General features: G+C 32.6%; 1 protein-coding gene across 2 annotated transcripts in view; it reads right to left on the reverse strand.

Annotated features, from left to right (window-relative positions):
* LOC140438378 (salivary peroxidase/catechol oxidase-like) overlaps positions 1 to 9386 on the reverse strand; it is a 53095-nt gene extending 43709 nt beyond the window's left edge. The window contains exon 1 of one of the 2 annotated variants that reach the window (XM_072528058.1): positions 9256 to 9386. The gene's annotated coding sequence lies outside the window, so the exon portion shown is untranslated. Of the gene's footprint in view, positions 1 to 8437; positions 8457 to 9255 lie in introns of those variants that run through there. The other variant, XM_072528060.1, reaches the window with a different exon arrangement.
* Positions 9387 to 17981: the final 8595 nt, after the last annotated feature.

Here is a 17981-nt window from a genome sequence, read left to right on the forward strand (position 1 = left end):
ACTTGTAACCACTAGTGAATTTTACAATTTAACAAGTAGATTACTTGTAAGCTACCAACAATTTACTTATTGAACACAAGAATAATTTACAAGTTTGTAGTTGATAGTTGTAGTGAACTAAGCATTTTCTACCTAACTTTGAAGGTAGGTAGTTGGTTTGACAAGTGTAATAAGTGTAGGAAAAATGTTGTCTAGTAGCAGCTCTTCGTCAGAAAATGAAAATGAGGTATTTGTTCAAAGAAGAAGGAGGAGAATATTCAGACCAAGAATTAATAGTGATTTTCTATCAATTTACGAGTTTAATGAACGTTTTCGGATGACTTCTATACAAATGGAACAACTTCGTATAGACATTGCACCTGTCTTAGCGCATCCAACGAATCGCTCTTATGCACTGGCAACAAAAATGCAATTGTGTATAGCATTACACTGGCTAGGCAGTGGAGGACAATATCACGTCATAGCAGATACTCATGGGGTCAGCAAAGCAAGTGTCAGTAGATGTGTAAAAAAAGTGGTACACGCAATTAACCAAATAAAATTTCATCAAGTTGTTGCTTGGCCGGCAAATATTTTAAATACGACTGCAGAATTCTTTGCAGTAGCAGGATTTCCCCAAGTTATAGGTTGTATTGATGGGACGCTTATTAAAATAGATGCTTCAACTGAAAACGAACCTGCTTTTGTTGATCGTAATGGAAATCACTCTATTAATTGTATGATTGTTTGTGGACCAGACTTGAAAATCTATTATGTTAGTGCAAATTGGCCGGGAAGTGTTCATGACGCGAGAGTACTGAAAAATAGCACCCTTTTTCAGAGAATGGAAGCTGGTTGGCATCCAATTCCAAATAGAATAATTCTAGGTGACTCTGGATACCCTCTATTAGATTGGCTTATGATCCCAATTGAGGTGAATGTGGATGAGGATGTGGCTATCTACAACAGAGCACATAAGAAAACACGGCGTTTAGTCGAAAATGCTTTAGGCGTATTAAAGGAGAAATTTCCTTGTCTTAACTACTTTCGTTTGAGTCCAGTATATGCAGCCAATGTTTTCAAATGCTGCACAGCGCTGTATAACATTACTCGGGAGAGAATGAATATAAACCGACAAATGGATAATGAAGAAATGGAAGACGATAACGAAATAGCCGGACAACCAGCTCCTTTGAATGCAAGACAAAGACAACAGGAGTTGATAAATTATTTTAGAAATAGAAACTAGTTCCAGTGTAACTTTGAAACAATAAAGAATATAAAATAAATAAATATAGAATAATACACAATATTTACTTTTTATTTAAACGAAAAAATAATTTCCAAAACATTTAACAAATACTTAGCATAGTAATGAATTAAAAATCAAAGAAGTAATTCCTATAAACAAAACGTTTTTCTTATAATTAATTAAAAAATCAAATATAACAATAACATAACTTCTCAAACAATGGTCGAATATTCCACGCTTTCACTGGTAGGTGAGTCTTCTACATTTATGAGGTAGGTTACAGCAGAATCGAACGATGCAGTGAATTTTGAAGAGGTCACATGTAGTTGCCGTTCTAGTTTTAAAATCTCTAATGTTTTTAGATAACTTTCTTTTGCAAGGATTTCAATTTGGTGTTGTAATTTTTTCTTCTTTAAATCGATTAGTGCTTCGCCAATTGGGTCATTTTCATTAGATATTTTCGACTTGTTCCTTTTTGCACAAGATGCAGTAGGTACACTGCTGCTCCCAGTAGAAATAAACACATTAGTGTTTTTAGTTTTGTTTGTTGCACCGTGATCTTGCAAATGGTTTGAATTTTCTATTTCTTGTTCAACGTTCTCAGGATCTTGCTCCTTCTCAGGATCTTGCTCCCAAGTTTCGGAAATGCCGAGACTACACAGAATTGGATTATCCGGCCCAAGAATGTCGAGAACTACATTGTCCATTTCTGTAAATTTAGAATCTGTGCCTCCACCTGAACCAGTTTTCCTCCTGTTATCAACTTTCTTCTGCAATACGAAAAAAAGTGTCAGATACGCTCACACTTTGGCAAATTAAACGCTAACACTTACCATTGTTGTTTTCTTTAAATTTTGCCAAAATACATCACGGCTGTAAGTCCAATCCTTATTTGGAGGCACAAGCCCTAAACTGGTGGATTTTTGGTGCACAGTTTTCCAACATTCTATTTTGTCTTTTTTTGTTAATTTGTCGGAAAAGCTGCCAAAAAGAATTGCTTTCTTATCTCTAATCTCTTTTAAAATTATAATTTTAGTACCATTTAAGACGCTTTTCGACATTGTCACAGAATTATAAATAACGACTGACGTTTAACTAGTAAATTGTCAACAAAACTATTTTAGGGTTATGTTTATTTACAAACTTGTAACTAACATGCGTGAAGTACACTTGTTGCTGACAAATTTACACATGTAACGAACAAGTTAAATATTTTTTTTGTGAAACGCTAGTTATTAACAACTTGTGATTACAAGTGCTGAATATTAAAAATTGTTACTAACAACACTTGTAGTTTTGTGAAACCGGCCCCTGGTATTAACTTTATATTTCACTCTGTAATCTATGTCCTCCATATTTAAACATTTCTACAGTTATTGTACTGCATCCTATGGTCTTGTTATTTTACATGTTTTTTATTACATCTTTTATTTCTTTTTCTATTGGTGCATATAGGTATGCATCAGCCTCTCCGACTAATCTTAGCTCTTCTATTTCGAAACTTTGATTTTGTTTGTTCAACAGTTCTTCGAAATATTCTCTCCACCGTTTTATATTATTTTTCTGTTCATAATCTTCTATCCTTTTAATCGTTTCTTTATTTTGTTTTCTCTTTTTAAATCTTAGATGTTTTTTAATTGTCGTCCACTTGCAATATATTCCTATATGGTTTCATCTCTACTGTTGATCGGGATTTTAAGCCTAGCTTGATTTTTTTTTGTTCCATTAGCCTCCCACAGTCTTTGTCATACCATCTTTTTTGGCTAGGTTCTTTTTCCCCCGCTACCTCTTTTGAAGCTGTTATAACCGCTTCTTTCAAAACCCTCGACTTATCTTCGATATTTCTCACCTGATTTTCATTTACTTTATTACATTGTTCAATTATGTTTTGTATTTTCGTTTCATATCTTGCTCTGTTTTCATCATTAGAGGCCAATATATCTGAAGCGTATTTGATCTTTTTTTTTTCACCTTTCTGTTTCCTTGGCGTTGATGTTTTGTTTATATTTAATTAGCACAAGGTGGTGATCAGAACTGCTATTTGCCCCTCTGTGGCTTTCTACATAGAGAAACCCATGTTTTTTATGGATATTTTTATATGGAAATTTTGTACTACTTATAACCATTTCTTTGTCTGCTGCTAAATCTATTATTCTTTTCCCATTATCGTTACTTATTTTATGCAGGCTGTGTATACCTATTGTTCCCTGATATAATTCCTCTCTTCCTATTTTTGCGTTTAAACCTCCTAATATAATGTTAACGCTATAATTGTTTATCCCTGACACTTCTTGGTCTAATCTGGCACACATTTTTTTTCTTTTCTTTTGCTTCTTTTTCCTCTGTAGATGCATGCACGTTAATCAGATTTATATCAAAGAACGTTTCTTTTATTTTCAGGATTGACATCCTTTTCTTAATGTTAGTAAAAGTTTTTACCGTATGCTTGTATATTTCACTTATTATGAAATCCACCCCCTTGTCCATTTCGTGAATTGCCGTGACATATTAGGTATTTTCCATATTCCCAGATTCCTTCGTTCTTTCATCTCATTTCCTGCAACTGTCTATTTTGTAGATTTTGTATGTAAAATGTCTATTTTGTAGATTTTTTGTTCAATAAGGTTGTGTAGTTATCCTATTTCCCCTAATGTTCTTATATTCTACGTTACAATTAAAAATTTTCCACTTTTCTTTTTTTTCCTGTTTTACTTATTCATATTTTTGTTTGTTTTATCCTGTTTACTAGTCTCTGCAGTACATTCACTCTTTCTGTTACCAGAGTGATTCCTTTCTGTATCAGCATTATTTGTTACTTTGTATTACTAGCGTTAATTTAACTAAAGCTTGGAAAAATCTCCCATGTGCCTTCAGAGGTCGACTGATGATGACGGTTATGGTTAACACTATTAGCTCTGTTATTTCTCTGATTTCTGCTAGCATTCCAATTATGGGGAATTATGCATTGATTTATTATTGCAGTTTGATCGTCTTTGTGACCTACCTTTATAGCTCTATTATTTTTACCCTTATCCTTAAGATTATAGTCAACATTAATATTAAAATCAAAATTTCTCATAAAAAATCATCATTATTTCTCTTAACGTAACTATAACTATTTTCACCCTCAATGCGGACGCATTTGCTATAATTCTTAATCACCTTAAGATTATTTTATATTCGTTACTATTACTATTAAGTATGCTATCGGCGTTTGCACTGACAGTAAATATATCTCTCTGTTTTCGTTTTCGGTATTGTCTTTTTCATTTTGTTTTCTTTTTCTTGTTTCTCGGTCCAACTTGCTTTCATTACTTGTTTTTTGAGTGTGCTGTTTTCGTTATTTTCATTGATTTTTCTGTTGTAATGTCCATTGATAACTCTTCCTCCAAGAGGGATCTATCACCATATTTTCTAGCGTTATTCTTTTTCAAAATTTTTGTTACTATAGCTTTATTTTCTTGTGATAAAGTTTGCAGTTGACTCAACTTAAATAATTCGCCATTTAGAAGCAATTTGTTATAACGAATATCTGCATTTGATATTTCTCTCTTACTTCTTTTTGATATTTGCGAAGTTTATTTCTTTGAATTTGTATGTCTTTAGGATAGTCTTCATTTATAACTATGTCTGTTTCTCTTAATTTCTTTGTTTCTTTGAAGACCTCGTTCTTTATACTCCAACTTTTGAATTCGATGAGAATTGGTCTTTTCTTATTCATATTTTTGAAGCCAAGTCTTTGTATTTCTCTAATATCTTGATCTGTATTTAGTTCTACTTGCAATTTTCTTGAAATTGCTGATATCTTATGTTTGATTTGCATTTTGTCTTCATTTTTGATCTCTTCTATTCCTTGGATGATCAGATTCTTCTTTTAGTTCTCTTTCTAATACCTCTACCTTTCTTTCTTAAATTCGTAGTATTGTTTGAGGTTTTGATTCTTTTCTTTTAAATCTCTGTTATCTTCTGTTAGTTCTGCCATCTCTCTAGTAACTTTGTCGATTTTGCCATTCATTCTCATGTCAAGCGCACCCAGTACAACTGGATTCACGGTGCTCAAGACCGGAAACAGTCAAAATATTTACGGGAGGAATCCCTAGAGGGCAATGGACTCAAAACTGCTACTGATAATGATGATGATTAATATTGACATGACTGGCAAGATAAAAACTGGTAAAAAATATAATATAGGAGGCCGAACCCATATAGGGATAAAGGCAAAGAGAATTATGATGGCATAAAACTATAGAAACTGACATTAAAATATCATTCAACTTATAAAATAAAATCCTTCCTTCTAGAACTAAAAATATACATATTATAGTCAAGTCAAAAATGATTACCTCCGTAATTCTTGTATATAAGTACCATTTAAAAGTATTTATTTACTATCATAAACTTTATTTCGAAAATTTCATTAATTTACCTCGCTGATCTTTCTGATTATCTTTGTTTCTTTTATAGAAAAATAGTACATTGGTTGTAAACAATACGGACCTTTGACTTTTTGATAAGAAATTCAAACAATAAGCATGATAAGATAATGTAAATAGGTCCCGTTAAAAAAATAGTTTATTAGCAAGCCGAGTCAAAACATTAACCAGTCGCCTTCAGAGAAAGGGCACAATGTTAGATGTAGAGATTCATATTTCATTGTAACTCCTTTTACTTAAACATCCGTTATAACTCTATCGCTATATTTACTTATTTATGGCAAGAAGTTGTAATTTAGCAAATTGGAAAGTACACTGACCGGCAAAAAAAGTGACCACCCTAAAAATTTCCAAAAATAAAAATTCATTGAAAGTTTTATGCACTGTTTCATATTGTATACTCAACATTTTTCATTTTTAAAACAAAAAATGGGCATTACCAAATTAGATGGACCAAATGGAACTACTGCTTCTGCTAAAAAAATACTCAATATACCGATAAGCATTCAGTGGGCCATTGATGAAAATAAGTTCAAATGAGATTCCAGTCCAAACCATGACACCACCACCGCCAACCTTTTTTCTCTGAGACATACAAGCTTGAGTATATCTTTCATTTCTCTATTTCCAAACCCTCTCTCGGCCATCGCCAGACTTCAAACAGAACCGCGATTCATCAGTAAAGAAAATTCGGCTCCAACCCTGTATATATCAGTGTTGACGTTGCCGAGCAAAAATTAATCGATTCCTACAGTGTCTGCAGGAATCGATTAATTCTGAGTTGTAATTCAAGAACTATATACGGCCTTCTTGCCATTAGTCCTCTTTCATTAAGGCGTCTTCTAACCGTTTTCTCACTTACATTCACATTTCGAACCTACTGCAGACGCTTTGTTGCAGCAATTGCACAGGAATGGCGATATCTTAAAAGTTTCATCACAATAAAACGATCATCTCTTTGTGAGGTCATTCTTTTACAACCAGGTCGACGGGAGTATGTACCAGTCTCTATAGAGCGATGGAAAGCTCTCCATACTGTAGATCTCGGAATACCTAAAGTTTCGGATACATAAACTTCACTTCTTCCGTCTTGTAGCAATGCAATAATTCGAGCAACATCTATTATAGATAACACCAGATCTTACTTATTCACTTAGTCGAAATCTATGTTTGAAAAGCTAAATTACTATTTAATTAAATGTTTTCAAATTAGAAGATAAACAGCGACTGCAGAAAATAATAAACGTCAAAACTGTCAAAAACAAGCATACATGATTGCAATAAATATTTTAATTGAGACGCAATATGAAACAGTAGCCAGTATAGGGTGGCCACTTTTTTTGTCGTTCTGTGTATTTTGGTATTTCATACAATTTTACTTAGTTGCTACCGTTTCCATCCCAGGCTCCATGCTATCATTGCGGTTTCTATCTCATGTCTCAAACTTCCTTATTCCAACCAAAAGAGAAAATCTTCAGACAACAATCAACGGCTGACCAGAAGCGAATACACGGGGGGGGGGGAAATGGGGAAATTCCCCCTCCCAATAAGGTCCAAAATTAATGAAAATGTATATATGTCTTTTATGTCTTGGTTCGTGTGTCATTAGAAGCTTCCCCCCCCCCCCAAAGCAAAAATGTCTATATCTACCACTTTAACAGACTGATAGATAAATTTAAACATAAATTAGTGAGTACTTGATGGAAATTCATATTTAGTAATAAAACAAACAATTGTCCAACATAAAAATTGCTACATGGAACGTGAAAAGTATGTATCAATCTGGTAAAATGCATAAAGTACTTCAAGAAATGAGTAGAAAGAAAGAAAATATTATATTAGGAGTAAGTGAAACTTAGTGGAGAAGAGAAGAAAAAACAAAAGATAAAAAGGAGACACAAAATGTTTTCACAGCAGATTTGCAAGCTGTGTTGATGGCACCAAATTAAAAAGTCTCCACATAAAACAAAGCTCCAAGTACGCAATCTCTGTTTTTATAACTTAGTGAACTCCGATGCCTATTGTTTTATATGGAAGGAATGTGAAGGAGGTTTTGATTCTAAGGAATTTGCAATTATTTGGATATATTTTATAGAACAAAAAATTTTACCCAGTGCCCTTCATTCTGTAGAAGAGACTGATAACAGAAGCACCATTATAATGTATACGGATGGTTGTGGGTACGAAAATAGGAACGTTGTTATGGTCAACGTTCTTTTGAATCTAGCAATCACTCATAATGTAATAATAGAGCGAAAATACCGTGAACCTGGATATACGCAGATGGAAGTTGATTCTGTTTATGCAACCATCGAACAAAAACTCCAATATAAAGTTAATAACCTACCAGAGGATTACGTACCTATCTGACTAAACGCAAGGAAAAAGCCTACTCCCTACCAAGTAAAATATTTAACATATGATTTTTTCAAAATTCTCAATTCAGCGCTATAAAACAATTAGACCATGAAGAGGTAAACGTGATTTAAAAATTACAAATATTTGTGCTTTGAGGTACACACCTGAAGGTGAAATTTATTATAAAGCCAACTTTGCTGATCAATGGAAAACAATTCCTCAAAGGAATAACAACAAAATTAATTGACATTCTTGGGATAAACTGAAGCGACTATACCCGGAAAGACGTAAAATAACCGCCAAGTACGAAGACCTTCAGGCAATCAAGAAGACATTGTCGGTAGACCACCACAAATTTTATGATGATCTACCCTATGAATAGCGTTATTATTGTTTTTATTCTTTTTGTACTTACTTAGAATAATAAAGTTTCGTTGTGTACAGAATAACGCGTGTTTGATTTGATTGCATTAAACTGACAAGTCCATTATTAGCCCAATTTGAAAACCTGATAAGCAGCTAAGTATCTCCCAAAAAATACTAAAAATTAAAATTATTAGTATAATTTTTTATAATTATTTAAATGATACAACAATTATTATACTAGTTTTAAGCCCTATTTTATTGTTTTCCTTTGATGTTTATAAAAAAAATGTTGCGAAATCGTTTTTTGTCTGTCCTGTAAAATTGGGTAAAATGGATTTAGCAGGTTTAAATTTAGTTTAACACTTTAAGGCGACGAATTTTTTGTTTTTGTTACCTTGAAAGGTTTACACAAACTTAAAATATTCTAAAAGGAAAATGCCATACATAACAGAATGTAAGCACGTATTTGTGGTATTATAATGGAAATTTTTTATCTATTTAGGGAACCTGTAAACAAAGTTTATAAACTGAAACAGTAGAGAGCAATAGACCAAGATTTAAATAAGAAGTCAAGAAATAACTAAGGGAACGAAACTAAAATGTAGAACTACGAAGCAGATATATGATAAACAGAAAAATAATTTTAAAATGAGAAATAAATGTTTAATATTAATAATAATAATACTAATAAATCAACCGTAGCACACTAAAAATAATAGCCAATTATTCACTTTACACAAATTGGTTGCACTGACTATTAATAGTTAAATAAATCTAAGTAAAGGCAAAGTTTAAATCGTTTTCTTAGAATCTTTCAGAACGCATATAAAATAAATTCCATCAAGTACATCTTCTTTTAATACTCACGTGTACAGTGCGTGAATTCAATAATAAAAAGGTATATCAAGAGGCACAGCTGAATGCTTACACTTTCAATTGCAACTAGTAATATCTTAAACGTTAAACCAGAAGAAACTAGTGGAAGGGATATCCACCAGTAGGAGGCAACAAACAATTCTTAAGTATTTTAAATTTTAATATACAAAACCAAAGAATTGCCATCCATGTATATTTAATATATTTGAACGTAGTGTACATTATACATAAACATACGGTCCAATGGCTCACGTTAATAGGTTTAAGACAAATTTTATTTATTTATTTAATCACGGGAAACTCCATTTTTACAAAAAAACTTATAAAAGTGGTGCCTATGCTTTATATAAACTAAATAAATAATTTTTTTTTATTTATTTATGCCTCAACCTCATAGGGTCATTGGCGTTGTACAATTTAAAGTTTTACAATTTTTTCAGTACATTTAAGGAATATAAGTACCTATGATGTCAAATTTTTCATATCATTTCCGTCACTTAATATTGCCTGTAAGGTATTTTGTAATTTATATTGAAGTCTTATCACCATATGGGATGTAAGGGCTTGTCAAAATATGGCCACTTATACACTCCCACGGTGCCTTACAGAGGGCCTTCGACCATTCTATTCGAAGTACCCTCTGCGTATCTTCCATCTTAGGTATTTCTTACACAGGAAATAAATGAAACTCGGTTTAGGAGCAGCCACAGAGTCTAAAGTGTTCGTAGAACTGGAGCAGCTCCCCGACATCGGACTCCCAGGGTGCAGAGACCCTATTTGGGAGCCGAGACTAGACTCCTCCGAGAGCTGAAAAATGTCATATTGAGCATATTTATAAGTATATTTTATATATATTATATTATATATATATATATATATATATATATATATATATATATATATATATATATATACAGTAAAACCTCCCTTAACCGAAACCTTTTTAACCGAAACATCGTTTAACCGAAATGGCTGACAGTTTCAATAATTTCGTCAATAAAAAGTAAATGTTTGTCGCAAAACGTAGACAATTCCGTTAATTTCACTCGCCAATTGATGTCTATGTGTGTTGGGAAATCACAAAAACGAAGAGCTCTAAAAGATGTTTCCGAAAAGGCATTTTAAGGTATAGAAGCCAAAAAATTTCATGGATGTCGACCACTTTATTTTTAGAATTGTTTGAAAATGAATTCGTCTCAAGTGTAAAATCCTTTTTAAAAATAAAAAACCTTCTCATCAAAGCATTGTTGCTTGTTGACAATGCGCCCTCACCCTCAAAATCTACAAAATGGTGACAATTGTCAGATTTTTGCCACCGAATGTCACAAGCTTAATCCAGCCGTTAGACCAGGGAGTCATAGAGACATTCAAGATACATTATAGATAAGCATTCTTAAGACATCTGTTATTACAAGAGACGAATTAATCCAAAAGTGTTCCCGAAATTCTCAAATCTTTAACAATAAAACATTTTTATTGGTGAGCTGAGTCGTGGGCCAAGATCAAATCTTCAACTTTGGAAAAATGCTGGAAAAAACTTTTTGATAAGATTTTGATTGACGATCCTGAAAAAGAAAATGGTAAGAAAACGACAGAAGAAATTAAACCTTTCATTAAAAATTTGCCGGGACATCACGAAATTAACTAAGAAGAGATACGTGACTGGTTAGCAGCTGATGACCAGGACATCGTTGATATGGTTCTTTATCAAGACAACCTGAGCATATCAGATGAAGAAGATGACGACCCAAGAGGCAACAGGCAGCACAAGACCGCCGACGAGATTTTCAATGCTTTAGAGGAAAGAATTTTATACAGTAGGCCTAATTAGTTAGGGACACGACTAGATTCTTAATTTTTGTTGTCATTACATAAAGTTTTGTCCTTTTCAGATTGCTTTACGTTTCGTCGAACAATCGAATGAGACAAACTCATGACGTTCTGCAAATTAACGATGGAGGGAGAGAGAAACATCGTTGTCAAACGAAAATGCAAAAAAATACCAGATTTCTTTAAAAAAGCATGTTAAACTTGTTTATTTTCCTTAATTTTATTACTTTATTTTGGATTTACTTATTAGAAAACATTACGAAATCAACTCATAGTATTTTTTAATACCAATACTTTGATCAAGAATATTATAAAAAACAATGTTATTTTTAACCGAAATTCTTGTTATCCGAAACGCCCTCCCCCCCAATTATTTCGGTTAACGGAGGTTTTACTGTATATATATATATATATATATATATATATATATATATATATATATATATATATATATATATATATATATTATATTATAAGTATATTTTATAAGCATTTTCAGATCTCTCGGCCAATAGAAAAATATAAAGATGTTCAAAGGCGGGGTGATGCGCGTCAGGGTGCGTATTAGTCCACGACTAAGGCACCAGGATGACAGTCTCTCCATGCAATATAAAGGACATTCCAGTAAAATATGGCGAACACTGAGCACAATATCACATACGAGCACTGTGGTTTTAATTCACTCTCCAGCAGATGTTTATGGGTGATGGCGGTGTGGCCTATTCTAAGACGAGATAGGATGGTTTGATGTATACGCTTATTTGGGGTTGATTTCCAAGGTAATATAGAATGTTTTACTTCTCGTAGTTTGGATGGATTAAGTTCCTGATTATAGGTTTTAAATCTAGATGTGGAATGCTTCTGATTTCTACAGCTTGCGGACTCGAGATTGCTAGTTTTGCCAAGGAATCTACTTCTTCATTACCAGCAATTCCGATATGGGAAGGAATCCATACAAAGTTGACATTTATGTTCATAGTTTGCAGTTGGCTTAATGCTGATTTAATAAGTAGTAGACTTGGATGGCTAGGATATAAGTTATTTAGGGAAATTACAGAACTTAGGAAATCCGTAATAATGACAGAGTTTTTGATACTATTTTCTACCACAAAATTTATTGCATTGAGAATAGCGGTTAACTCGGCTGAGTAAATGGATATTAATTTAGAGAGTTTCATTAATACTTTTGTTTTACTAGACATAAATGCTGCTCCCACTCCATCTATAGTTTTAGAGGCATCGGTATATATATAAGATTATGGTTACTGTATGTCATGAGTTCTTGGAGGACATATTGATATAATGCTTTGGGATGGTTATCTGCTTTTTTATATATGGAGAGTTTGGTATTGATAGATGGGATGTGAACAGTCCAAGGGGGAATATCTGGTATACAATAGGTATCTGAAAATTTGAATTCAAGTTCATTGAGGTATCTATTTACCCTTTCATAAAATGGAAGGTCAAGCCTAGCTTGACCGTCCATTGCCGGTTCCTGACCGATTTCTGATATTATAAATCAATATAATATATATATATATATATATATATATATATATATATATATATATATAAATGTTTTGTATAAAACTTAATGAGGTCGCTGGTTAAATGATATTCGATAAATAATAATGACGAAAAAATGAAATAATTTGTTTGTAAATCAATTAGCGAAAAATAGCAAATATAACTGTCAATAAATTAGGAAATTAACTGGTCTTACTCATTATTGATGTTTGTACAAAGAATATAGACTTACCTTTTGAAATATTGGAATCGTAGCCAAGGAACAGTTGTGTGCTGGCATCGATAGTGTCCACATCAATTAAGTGCTAATTAGTTTTCAATTTCTAAGCAGTTAAAGTTTAGTTTTTTAAATAGTAAGGAATAATAAAACAAGGTAGGATTGTTCTTTATATTTAAAAATGGATGATTCTTCGGGTGGCGAAAAGCCACCCCCTGATAAAGGTGAAAATATGGAGGCAGTAAGTGCCCGTTTTGATTTAAATAATAGGTATAAATCCTCTGATAAAGGCCCGTTTTTTGTTTTTGTCGAGTCCATCGACCCAAATATTAAACGTTTATCACCAGTCCGAGTAGGTCATTATTTATTCATTAATAACTTTTTTAAGAAAGATGTTGTCGATATTAAACTCGTCGGTAGAAATAAAGTGAAAGTAATTTTTAATTCTTACACTTGTGCAAATAGTTTAGTCAATCACGACATAATTATTTCTAACAAATTTATTGCTTACATTCCGAATTTTTTTAATCACAAAAAAGGAATAATTAGACAAGTTGATACTTTTTTGGACGAAAATTATATGATGAATAATATTATTTCCGACCAAAAAATAACCGAGGTAAGACGTATGAAAAGAAAACTTATTGATTCAGATAATGAAACTATTTTTGTTCCTAGGCAAATGGTAATTTTAACATTTGAAGGAAATATTATTCCTCAATATATTACGTTAGATTTGGTAAGGTTTCAAGTTGAACAATACATATACCCTGTGGTACAGTGTTTAAATTGTTTTAAATTTGGTCATACTCTCAGACAGTGTAAGTCCACTTTCAGCTTATGCAAAAATTGTAGCAAAGAACACGAAGACAACTCCCGTTGTAGTAACTCACAATATTGTCTTCACTGTAAAACAAACGATCATACGACTCTAACGAAACAATGCCCAGCTTATCAACATCAATATAATATTAAAAAAATAATGGCGATTGAGAATACTACATTTAAAGAAGCTGAGTTTTTAGCAAAAAATCCATCCTATGCCAAAATCACGACACATAATAAATTTGAATTGCTTAGTAACTTAAATAACTTTCCCCAACTCCCGACTGCGGCAAATGACCGTACAGTAAACAATTCATTCGTTCCTAAACCTAAACAAAGTTCTAATCCTCTTAAACGAAAAGCCATATCCCCGACTCAATGTAAAACTGCCTTACAATTTCCTTCAACTTCTAAAACAAAATCAGTGTCACATCCTATAATTCCTAACCCATATCGTAATGAGTTTATAGCATATAAAGAAAAAATACAATTACAAATTCTACAAGAAATTCCATTTGCTTTAGAAAGAATAATTAAACAAATTGACCCCAAACTAGTCTCAGTTGAATTCCAAAAAGTCACTCAAAATGAAATCAGAAATATACTTTCTTGTTTATCAGACAACGATAGTGATGGGGAATCATAGAACACTTAATATTCTTCAGTGGAACTGCCAATCTATTATAAAACAAAAGACTAATTTGCTTAATTTTCTAGAAAGTCATACAATTGATGTCATTCTTCTGAACGAAACTTGGTTGTCACAAAATAAAAATTTATATATTAAAGGTTTTAATAATGTTAGAGTTGATCGACGTGATGGCTATGGAGGCGTTGCTGTTTTAGTTGCAAACAACATTTCCTTTTCAGATATAAAATTCAAAACAAATTATAATCCAAATATAGAGGTTTGCGGTGTTTTTCTTGAACAAGTTAAATTATCAATAGTATGTGTTTACAAACCTCCTAAAATATATGTCTCATCCAAAGATTGGGAAAATTTATTTGGACAAATTAAAGGCAGAGTTTTAATTGGGGGCGACTTTAATAGTCATCACTGTAGGTGGGGTTCCATACAGGATAGTGCACAAGGTAATATTTTAGCTGACGCTTTAGACAATACTAATCTAATTTTACTCAATGACGGAAGACCAACCAAAATATCCAGACCAAACGAACGTCCTTCAATGATTGACTTAACATTAGTATCTCCTCATTTAACAGGCTTTACTACCTGGAATCCTCTAAATGACTCACTAGGTACAATCCACATCCCTATCCAAATCACCCTAGATTTGAAATATTCTCCAAGAACAATCCATACCTCCACAAAATGGAAAGAGTCTTCAGCGAACTGGTCTATATTTGAAAATTACTTAGAAAAATGCCTTCTAGACACTCATTCTATAGATGTTACATCTTTGGAAATGTTTAATAACTTAATAAAAACAATTAGCGAAGCTGCAGACTCTGCTATGCTTACTCAAAAATCATTTCAACCAAAATCCGGTCTTCCCGTATGGTGGGACGACGAATGTAAAAATTTAATATCGTGTCGAAAAAAAGCTTTTCGAGAGTATAATATTGTCTCAAATCTTGAAAATTATCTAAAATTTAAACACATTCAAGCCAAATGCAAAGTTGCTTTTATGAAAAAACAAAAAACATCTTGGATCAACTTTGTAAATACTATCAATAAAAATACACCGCTCAACAAAATATGGAAATTTGTTAATAAAATGGCTAACAAAAATTATCATTCAAAGACACAACCAATTTCAACAGAGCTAATAGAAGAGTTACTTGACAAGTTCGCTCCACCATACGTTCAAGACCAATTAAAACACGTATCAATATGCAATTCCAGTAAATTTAAATTACTAGAAAATCCAATAAACATCCAAGAACTGGATGCAGCTATTAAAATATCAAAATCTACTGCGCCCGGGAAAGATTATATTACTTATTCCATAATTAACCACCTTCCCGATAAGGCAAAAAATCATTTATTAAAAATATTTAATGATTGGCTTTTGAAAGGAAATTACATTGACAAAATGAAAGAAACAATTATATGTCTTTTTATCAAACCCAACAAAGACAAAACTCTCTTATCGTCTTATCGACCCATTTCTCTATTGTCTTGTATAACAAAAACTTTCGAAAGAATTATCAAAAATCGTCTTAACTGGACAGTCGAACACTATAATCTTTTGCCAAGCACTCAATACGGATTTCGATCTGGTCTGGGAACACTAGATGCAATAAGTCACTTAACAACAGATATCCAACTAAATTTTTCAAAAAATAAATATTTAGCATGTTTCTTTCTAGACCTTAAAGGCGCTTACGACTGTGTTAATTTAACAGTAATGCATTCAAAGTTATGCAAACTGGGGTTGTCCACAAATTTATCCGCTAATATAGTTAATCTTTTTAGCAACCGAACTTTATATATCAGAGACCATAGTAATCAGTTATATGGTCCACGAATAACTCATACAGGATTACCACAGGGGTCTGTATTAAGCCCAATTCTCTTCAACATATTTTCGGCAAGTATACACGACATTTTTGTTGATTCCATAAAATGTATACAGTACGCCGATGATATATGTATTTACTCCGTCCGTGATTCATATGACGATTGTGTGGAGGTCCTGGAACACATCATGAAACTAGTAGATAATTGGACTAAAGACCACGAACTTACTATATCCCCAGAAAAATCTGCCATTATGATATTTACAAGACATAGGTTACGTACGCCTGATAGTCTACACCTGTCAGGATATGATATACCCGTTGTCACTGAGTATAAATATCTTGGTATAATCCTAGAACCCAAATTACTATGGTCTAAACATGTCCAATATGTAAAAAAAAGATGTGAGAAAGGCATCAATCTCCTTAAATGTGTCACTTGCAGGAAATGGGGTGCTGATCCCAAAGTTGCATTGATGTTTTACAGGACCTACGTGCGATCAATTTTGGATTATGGATGTGTGTTATACGGATCAGCAAGCAAAACACATTTACTAAAAATAGATCGTATTCAGTTTAAAAGTTTGAGATTAACTTTGGGTGCTATGAAATCAACACCATGCCCCCTGTTACTTGCCGAAAGTAATGAAATGCCATTAGAATATCGTAGAAATTTATTAGCAACAAAATATGTATTAAAATTAAGGGCTAGAACAAGTGGCCTACTAAGTATGCTGTATGAATTATCCATTCAAAATCTAGTAAACAATTATTGGAGAATAAAAAATTCACCACCATTAGCAGATGCCTTTCTGGAAACCAATGATTTACCGGTTACACTTTCAACAAATTATATTAAACCATCTTATAAATTAGAATTTAATACAATCTTCAAAAAATTAAATATTATATTTCCGAAATATTCAGATTCACATCAAATAAATAACAAGCTGTTGAACTCCATATTGAGTGAATATACTAATAAAACTATAATTTACACAGATGGCTCTAAACTGAACGATGGGAAAGTAGGGTCTGCAGTGTATATTCCTTCCAAAAACAAATCACTTAAAATAAAGCTTCCTCCACATTGCTCTATTTACACAGCAGAAGCGGTAGCTATTAGGAAAGCTCTGGATTGGCTAGAGCACGCAAATTTGCAAGATGCTGTGATCATCTCAGACTCTAAGTCAATTCTTAGTGGACTTAATAATACTCTGTTAAACCATAAAACATGTGAGCTAATATGTGACATTAAACAAAAAATGAGAAACAAAGATATAACATTTATTTGGGCAAAAAGTCACTCCGGGATAAAAGGTAATGAAATAGTAGACGAGCTCGCTAAGGATTCTACTCATTCAGGTATACAAGAACATATTTACACAGTATCAGACCTAATCAATTTTTATACTAAAAAAATTAATTTTAACTGGCAAGACAGATGGAAAATATTGGCGAATACTTCAAATAATCATTATTACAAGATCCATCCTACGTTACCATCCCTAACAGAATTACCACACATATTCCATTATAATATATCTAAACGATCAGCAGCAACTATCACAAGATTAAAAACTAGTCACGGTGCTGTTCCTGCTCACCTGGCTAGATTAAACATTATAGAATCAGGAAAGTGTTTATGCGATAATATTTCCCAGTGTGATGTTAATCACATCCTGTTTGGATGTATTAAAAATAAAGCACTCTCATCTACGTTTTATGAAAACCTAGTTAAAAGTAATGTGCAACTTCCAGTAAACATAACCCACCTACTGTCATTGAATCAGAAATCTATATACGAACTCATATGTAATCACTTATATGCATC

The sequence above is a fragment of the Diabrotica undecimpunctata genome, chromosome 4 (genome assembly GCF_040954645.1).
Source record: "Diabrotica undecimpunctata isolate CICGRU chromosome 4, icDiaUnde3, whole genome shotgun sequence".
Taxonomy (NCBI): Eukaryota; Metazoa; Arthropoda; class Insecta; order Coleoptera; family Chrysomelidae; genus Diabrotica; species Diabrotica undecimpunctata.